The 9,375-nt window shown below is 37.6% G+C and overlaps 1 protein-coding gene and 1 long non-coding RNA gene across 4 annotated transcripts in view; one reads left to right on the top strand and one right to left on the bottom strand.

Moving 5' to 3' along the window:
• Positions 1–9,015, bottom strand: part of LOC126755600 (PTB domain-containing adapter protein ced-6) — a 27,906-nt gene extending 18,891 nt beyond the window's left edge. Inside the window, exon 1 of one of the 3 annotated variants that reach the window (XM_050468295.1) lies at positions 8,919–9,015. The gene's annotated coding sequence lies outside the window, so the exon portion shown is untranslated. Of the gene's footprint in view, positions 1–5,118; positions 5,276–8,245; positions 8,780–8,918 lie in introns of those variants that run through there. The other 2 variants (XM_050468294.1, XM_050468293.1) reach the window with 2 other exon arrangements.
• Positions 5,320–6,228, top strand: LOC126755606 (uncharacterized). The gene is made up of 2 exons (XR_007666509.1): positions 5,320–5,786; positions 5,857–6,228. It is a non-coding gene; the product is annotated as an uncharacterized LOC126755606 (long non-coding RNA).
• Positions 9,016–9,375: the final 360 nt, after the last annotated feature.

The raw sequence follows: 9,375 nt of genomic DNA on the forward strand, positions 1-9,375 counted from the left end.
TACATGTTTGTATGGATGTGTAGCAACAGCGAGCCAACAATAAATACTGAACCAGTGGTGAATTGAGGAAAAGAAATGAAAATATTGAGTCATAGCGCGAATTATTTCGGATATGTTATCGAAACAAATATAACAACAACTAAAAGTGGTATTAGTTATGTATGTTAGTATTACCCACTTGTCCGCTTTTGGACATTGGAAAGAAATCAAAAGTGGGCACCCGCTATGGACATGTGCTTAAATGTATGAGCGCTACACTTTCGAACGTGAACGCATGCGCAAACGCAAAATACTAAAGTGACATATTCAAATCTTCATACATAAGCAACACATATGTATGTACATACATATACATACATATGTACATATATATATATACATATGCATGTATATGAACGTACGTAAGATAATCAAATATTTCAGCGTAAAAACGAACACATCAATCTCGCTCATTGGCAGTTTCCAATTATGAATTTAGTAATTCCATAAGTCAATGCGCTTATCTACTCAGTAATACTTATAGTCACATCGTCCCAAAGCGATTCTAATACACATACATACATACATATGTACATATGCATATACATACATCTCTGCAGAGAAGCTTGCAGGGGCAGACGGCTGGCGAGCGATAATGATGTGCAATTGCGTATCGCTTGCGGAAGTCATTGTTCGTTACTGCCTCTAGATAGCTGCTGGTTGCTTTGGCTTTGATTGTTGCTGTCAATTGTTGTTGCCGTAAGCGTTTTGGCTCTTGCCCGAGTTGGCTATAAGTGCTGCTTCGATAGCTTCTTTATTATTCAAAGAGTGTGTACATACATATGTATATTAGCTTGATGTAGAAAAATATGTTCGACAGCGCAACCGCCGGCGGCTCCAATAATAAACAAGGGAAAGCTAAGCTATTGCCCAAAATTGTCTGTTTGGTTTGACTTCCTACTAATTCTTACACGAAATTTACATAATATATGTATGTATGTATGTATAAGTAGAGCCAATATTAGCACACTGTTTATAGAGAAGGCATACTTTGACGTAGCGAGCTGTTATGAAAGAAATCTTTGAATGAACTATGTGGTAAGGGCGGATCATAGAAGTTCTACGTGGACATACATACATACATATGTATGTTCGATTCATAAATTCAACATCAACTTGCTTGCTTTATAAGGAAAAATTCGATTATTTTTTTCTAGTTTCAGGAAGTTTATTTTTTGTCGAACTTATATACACAAGAAAAAATGTCAACTTCGGTTGTACCGCAGCTATTATACTACATATACTCATCACAAACACAAAAGATGCCATCCAAGAACTTGTTTTTGATCGGCCAGTTTCTTTTAGTGGCTATATGCTATAGTTTTCCGAGAGAAAATGATGTTTTCAAAATTTCAGGCCGATATATCAAAAACTGAGGGACTAGTTCGCGTTTATACAGACATACGGATGGCCGACGAATAGACAGACGGATATGGCTAAATCGACTCAACTCGTCATGCTGATAATATATGTATATGTATGTATATGTTTTATAGAATGTCCGACAATTCTTTCCGAGGTACATTTCGGGGCAAATTGAATATACCCTGTCATATATTTAGATAGATAAAATTTTACTACATTCGGAGACATTTGTGACCCAAAAGTATACTTTTCACACCCGCTAATAAAAAACGAATGATTTCTAAAAACTATTGGGTTATATTTAAGTCATAAAAACGTTTTTCGTAAAATACCACATGAGTCCTGATGACACATACAATTTACAACGGGGGTTTCCAATAACCGACTGAATAGGACAAACATTTTTAATTAGTTTAAAAAAAATCAACGCCTATAACATTATTTATTACCACAGGACCGAATGTGATGATTTCCGATTTCTCGATTTCATCTCCGCACCGAATATCAATGTAACTGTTCAAGTATCGCAAAGACTAAAAAAAAACTATATGTGAATTGCCAAAAACGAGATTTATACAGGTTATCGCCCAGCAGATCTAAATATTCCATACCATAAGGATTATTCAAATACGCCTTATAAAATGGCTAATCCATCTATTGCAAAATATGACAAGTCAAATTTGAAACGACCATCCTTCCAATAATTCCCTGTTTAAACGAATTGAATTTTATATTCGTCTTGCATTCACCTTGCCGATTAATTACTCACTATGTCAATGCTTAGGATTTGAGGTATGATTTAAAAAATTCATTTTTCCTTATGGGTTGTGTTTGTTTTTCATGCACCAAACCAAGTGGTTTATTTCTTCTTCTGCAAGTTGTCGTATACAAGTACAGTAGAGGCCCGCTAATCCGGATCAATTAAAACCGGCCCCTATCCGGAATATAAGGAAATCCGGATTACCAAAGACATATCAGAACGATGTATTATGAAAAAATATTTATGAATTTCTGTTTGTTTATTGTAACAAATAATACACATGTTCCAAAAAAAACAAAAAAAAACTTAAACCAATAAAGCATAAAAGCGAATGTAGTGAATAATAAACATGTGATCCGGATTAGAGAATACGGATAGAGAATGTCGGTCCGGATTACAAGGGACATAATAGAAATTTTCAGTTTTTTAACCCTGTCCGGATTACAGTGGAATCCGGATTAGGCCATGTCCGGATTAGCCGGCCTCTACTGTATTACAAAAAAGAAGCTTCATCATCCAAATTAGTAGCGGTACGCCATTGATATTTTTGATTTTTCTGTTTTATTGCGTTTTGCTTTTCACTTTATCCCAATGGACTATCGAGCGTAACACATTTTTGATATGCTGAACTCCTAAAAGAAACTTCGGAAACCCTATAAAATATATGTATATCTAAATAATTAGCATGATAAGCTGACACAATTTAGCCATGTCCTTCTGCCTGTCTGTATATACGTGAACGAGAACTAGTAGCACAGTTTTTGAGGTATTGCTCTGAAATGTTGGACACCCCCTTTCCTCCACATAACAATTTCCTCATTTGTCGGAATCGCTGATATCGAACCACCAAGAAAATGTTGCTGCCATACAAACTGAACGATTGGAATCAAGTCCTTGAACAGAAATCTTTCATATTTGACTAAAAATCTTTACGAAATTTGGTACAGATTATTTTTAAGACACCGCTACTGTAACTGAAGAAATTTTTCAGGACGAATATCCAAATTTAGCGTTTTTTCTTCTTTATTTGACCAGATATCTTCACGATCTTCTTGAGATCGGATCACTATAGCTTATAGCTTCCATACAAACTGAACGATCAAAATCAAGTTCGTGTGCCTTTCTATTGGTGAAGGGTTTTATAGTTTCGGTGCAACCGAAGTTGACGTTTTTTCTTGTTTTTGTATTGACTCTCATAAATTTAAACAAGACTAGTGCAATAACGGCTCCTACTGCTACAAGAACTTAAAAAAATTTTAAAAGACCTGCCAAGCATTGGGCACAATATAAATTTTCACGGAAAACCTAAAACAGGGTACGATTGAAACAATCTTGACTCTATTGTTCTCATAACATTAATGTTTAAGAGAACTGAACAAAGAAGCTTACTGGAAACAAAATATTAACAACAATGTCTTCACTATTATGTGGGCGGGAAACTTGGATTTTTATAGCTTAACACAACGGCAATATTAAAGCATGGCTCCAGCTGAAGTCAATCCCCCATTGGAAAGCCAAATTACTATTCTAACAGTAACTGAATTCCGTTCGCAGTATGCGTGCATATAAATTGAAGAAATTCGAATATGAGATGAGGTAGTAAATGAAATGACCGACTCGAAGTGACCACTAATGAATGTGAAGAGGCTATAAAACCACCAAACTCGTTCTAGAAAAATACATTGCATACATTTCTATATATTTGTCTATGCATGCCTATGAATGTACTTGCATATAAGTATACTACATACTTAATACATACATACATATGTACGTATATAGATTTTTTTTGTATGAACAAGCAAGTAGGCATTTCCAATATTTTTAATGAATCGTCGCTTAGACCTGTCCACCAGCGATGGCAAGTCACAGCGGAAGCTGGGCCACTCAATTAGCGGTAACAGGATTTTCAGGTTAAAATTCACCACGCTCGCTGCCTTCCAACTTCCCCAACCTTCCAGCAGCAAAGCCGTTACGACAACGACAAAATGTGTTTGCTGCTGTAATAATAGAGGAGTGAGCGAGCAGCTGTTTTTATTTTCCATACTTTTATTTCAACTTTTTTAAATGCTTCGTCTTTTTCTTCGCTGATTAGTAATTTTTTATTTCTCTATGGGTCGGTCGGTCGGTCTGCAGTTGTTATAGATTTGTTTTTGTGACTTTCTTCGTGTATTTTCAAGCCATACATACTTTCCAATGGTTGCTTGTTTATAGTTTTTGTAGTTGTAGTTGCCGTGCATGCACATATACATACATATGTACATAGTACGTATACACATCGATGAAGAGTTTAGGAAAAAGAATGTCTGGCATTTGCTCGTCGATCGGCTGACAGCAGGTAGCCATTTCCTTCGTCAGTTAGGCAGCCAATTTTATGTGGAAGCCTGAGACGTTCGTGAAACACGCCTATATGTTGTACGTGTGTAGTGCAAGCATAGTTTTGTATGTATGTATGTAGAGGTATGTACGTGTCGCAGTCGTAGATTTAGCAACAGGTGGTCATTTGCAAAAACAAAAACAGCAACAGATGGAATTTGGCTTTTATGGCAGTTGCGATGAACGAAGCTGAGTTTCACGGTCTTGTTGAGCACACATAATAGCAACAAATGAACGTATGTATGCATGTATGTATGTGCACAGTAATGGACACACACGCACTCACCACACTGCAAATATCAATCTGTTCTGATGTTTTAAGCAAAAAAATGTTCATTTGGCTCCACATAAAACATACATACATACATATGTATGTATTTGTATGTACGCAGGCAGCTTTTCTATTGTTACACAATTTTTTCACAGCCATTTACGACAAGTTGGCTTTTCCTTTTTCACAATGTGGTTGGTTACATACATACATATTTTCCACAGAGTAGACACTAGTAAAATGAATATTGGCTCTAAAAACTAAACTAAAAAGTCAGTTTTTGGTTAAAAGATGAGTTTGAAATCACCTTCTCTGTGCACTTGAGGCAGACACCACCCTCGTCGCAGCAAAAATAATTCTCACCGTAGTTAGCTTGCAGACATTTGATTCACGCAACAACAATAACAGCAAACTACACAATATAAAAACAGTAAAACACAATGCTCAATGCATTAAGCGTAGCGCGAATTACAGGTTCAAGCCGACGATGGAGTGCACGAACACGTCTTACTCACCACACGTATGGTCGCGAACTGAAACTCAACTAAACCTACAAATAATAAACGACAAAAGCGAACGACCGACGACATACGACAGTGACTGTATTCAAAGCTGAGCTCCAACTGATGACTGGCATCCAGCGCTGGTCATATAATCCACCATCGACGGCGGAGAGATCTCTTTTCCACATGCTGTCATAAACATACATATACAAAAGCCACCATGAATGCATAGCCCGAAAGCAAAGTCGACAAAAAGTAATAAATGAAAATAAGTAACAAAAGATAAAGAAAATTAACTACTCTCAGCCGATTGAACAGACGCAGTTCAGCAGCTCACCAACGAGCCAGCAAACCAACCAACCGACCGATCGACTCATCTAACTAGTACTTGTACGTACAAAAACAACAATAATGCTAGCAATGCAGTAACAACAAAAAACTGGATAGCAATAGCGGCGGACCATGAGCAGAGGTATACAACTAGCATCGGCAGCTATAACTATTGTAGTAATCATTCGGTTTGCTCACTTGTTAAATTACAGCGTTACCGGACTTAATTGCCATACACATTTTCCCAAATCATAAAACCGAACTGCCGTTCCACTAAAAATAACCAAAATGGAGGAATAAGTTTTTATGCATACGACCAACACAGAGCCCATATCGATAGACAGTGGAAACTCATGAAAGTATTTCCGAGTATACAACTATAACGATCTCAGAAAAATTATAAAATTTAAGGATTTAAGAGACTGTTTGTGGAAGACGAATGCGAAAAAAAAAATTTTTTTATCGACTCCGTCCATGAACCACGAAATAAAAAGAACGGAGTCAAGGCACGGGATGTTTTAAAATCTGTAAGTGATCTATCAAGAAAATCTGCACTGCTGAAATAAAGCTCACTGCTTCTATAATGGTTATAGGTTGGTTATTTAGTGAATAGTTACAAATCAAATACCGAACACAGTTGAAATTATAGAATGAAACTAAAGTCAGCTTCTATCTGAAGACGATCATACAGTTTTTCTGTATATACATACATATTTAGTCAAAGGGCGTTCGTATGAATTTTTGTTGATGGGCATTTATAGGCAAGAAAGCTGATATGTACCTGTTACTATGATAACTTCTAAGGGTCCACTTTTTTTCAAAAAATTCGCGTTTTCAAGGAATTTGTGCAGCAAGGAGGCTTCGAGGATCCGTCGACAGAAAATTGGTCAGCAACCATCATTTAATGGCCTTTCATTGGACTTGAAAGCCAATTAAACTATATTTTAATTTCTTTTACATAAACAAAATAGCCTCGAATACGATCGGCTCATGACTTGTTAGCAGCTTTATTGATTGCTACAGATAAATGATTCGGAGCTTCTTAATACCGCTCTAAATAAAAATTTCGTTAAACAACATCACTTTATCGGGACGACTAAAGCGTCCTTTTTGTCGGTATACCAACAAATGTGCAATCTCTTCTAATAAACTATGCAAAATTTAAAGACAGCATGAAGAAAAACTAAGCAGAAAAAAACGAAACTAAAATACGAACGAAAATAAAATAAATAACTTTCCATACAAAAACTTGTTGTTGATAGTTCAGTTTGTATGGCAGCTATATGCTATAGTGGTCCGATGAGCACCTTCTTGGGAAGAAAAAGACATGTGCAAAATTTCCAAACTAGATCTCAAAAACTAGTTCGCATATATACAGACAGACGGCCGTGACTAAATCAATTCAATACATCGTGCTGATCATTTATATATATATATTCGTTATAATATAGCGTCTTCGACGGTTCCATCTGTTGACGGAACGGTTCTTATTTGAAATTATGAATGTGAACCGCTGAAATGTAGTTGCTATAGCAAAACACTCACACAAATCTCTTGCTTTAGGCATTTCAAAAACTAATAGTAATGCTGGAATATTTTTTACTGCTCACATCTGGCAACTTCGGACTTATTTTTGCAATCGCTGTGATTTTCTCTTCACTTAAATCACTTAAATCGCAAATTAAAATTATTTTTTAGAAAAAACAATTATTTCAGCCACAAAACGTACAGAAAATGGAAGTCTTTCACAAAGCGTTGCCTAATGAAAGCCTTTCTTTCAGCGTACAGGTGAGCACAGACATAAGTACATACATACATATATATGTATATACTATAGACTATAAATGGATATGTAAATATGTGTATACAAGTACTAATCGCGCTTTTATAAATGAGATTTTCGTGCAGCACAGGCTTGTAATCGCAAATTAAATATCAAATATCCAGTACTGTTAGACCTGCTGTTACTGTTCAATTCGTAACCTTTTAAGTGGTATTTGTGTTGTTGTTGGTTTTACTTGCAATAACACAAATATGCCCTGTTTTATTAGGTGTTCCACCGCAAATATAGCACGTAAACACACGCACATACATACAAACAATACAAACATACACGAGCGCTGTGAAAATATGTATGTGTTACGTACGAGCCCAAAATGTTTCTTCGGATGCTTTGGCAGCGCTTTATTGCTCTTGCTGGGAGCGGAGCGAAGTGGGTGAGCGCTGCGCTGACGGTTTTTTGCAATGTTTCAACAAGATCTTACAGACCTTGTTGCTTTTGCTATTGTTGTTATATTTATGGGGTTTTTCAAAAACTTCCAGCGAATTTTACTTTTTTTCGCCCATGTTTTCGTGTGTGTGTGTGTCTTGTATTTTGTTTATTAAACTCGGCAGTACGAGCTGTTTTTAGCCATGGCTGACGCAGTTTTATTGCAAATTGGCTCAAAACCTGTTTTTGGAATCGAAAACGCAAATTTCGTTCTAAATTTTCACTTTGCAATTTTTTGCTCCGCATTTCGCAGCTTAGAGGAAAACTGTTGTGAATTGAAACGAATCGAATCGCTTTTTAATTTCGCCAATTAAATGGCGTAGCATACACACCTTTTCGCTGGCCACAATTATGCCCGTATGAATTTTCCAAAGCTTTGCACGAAGCTACAGGCTTTTCACTATCAATTAACTTTCCCAGTAACCGATTTTGTGCGACACGATAGTCGGTTTTTTATAACGAATTTCTGCGTCGCGTTTTTTGTATTAAGTAATTACGCTTTTTTTATTTCAGAAGCGCTACGAAAACCAACTAGCCTACAACCGAGTTTTCGAGTTTTCAATAGCCGATAGACGACTCTGTACAGAGCAAACGGAGGTCAGCACAGATAACGATGGCGTCGCCGAGTGACGTTGAACGCGCACGAAGGATGCCACAGCCCTGTAACAGTAAATAGCGACCGCAATGACAACGTGTGAGCAAAAGCGCAACCAGACTCGGAGCACTTTGATCAAATACTAAATTGCGGACTGAGTGTTGGGCCGGCAGATGGGATCGTTTGGAATGGCTTTATGAAAATAAGCGAAGCAGCAGCAGGCGAAAAAGAGCGAAGGTGACGAACGCACGAACCGACGGCCAGACAAGACGTTCACCGATTGAGCTTCAATGCGGGCGAGCAGCACCAGGTTGAGCCAGCGCGTTATATGCCGTACTCACCACAGCTTGTGCTTGATAGAGCGTTTTACTTAGCTAAATTAGCAGTAACAAACGCACCGCTTAACTTACCACAAACGTCGGCGCTGGGGAGCAGCTTGGCTATTTGTAGATAATTTAGAGATGATGTTGTTTTTCCGCAGTGTTTTTCGTCGTCTTATTTGGTTTCGACGATAAGAGAACTCTGTTAACGCGAGTGTTCATGAGGTTTGAGACATGCCTTAGGCACTTGATATGAATGCAAGGCTGCCATAACAACTGAGCAGGCGTTTGTTGGGCAGTCAGCGATCCGCTCAGATCCCCAGCTCAGCTGATCTCACTTCGCTTGCATTAAGCGCCGCATTTATACAAAGGTATGTGTGTACGTGTGTACGTCTTCGAGGTGTATACCATAGTTCGCCTGGATGAGCATTAGACGCATAGCGCTGTAGTCACTTGGATCTTGTTATTTGTAAAATACACACATTAGAGCGGTTGTGAGAAAAGAGAAAGGGGCGGCCAACAACAAAGCTCAGCGGCGGAGCGAAGG

This window comes from Bactrocera neohumeralis, chromosome 4, assembly GCF_024586455.1.
Source record: "Bactrocera neohumeralis isolate Rockhampton chromosome 4, APGP_CSIRO_Bneo_wtdbg2-racon-allhic-juicebox.fasta_v2, whole genome shotgun sequence".
Lineage (NCBI taxonomy): Eukaryota > Metazoa > Arthropoda > Insecta > Diptera > Tephritidae > Bactrocera > Bactrocera neohumeralis.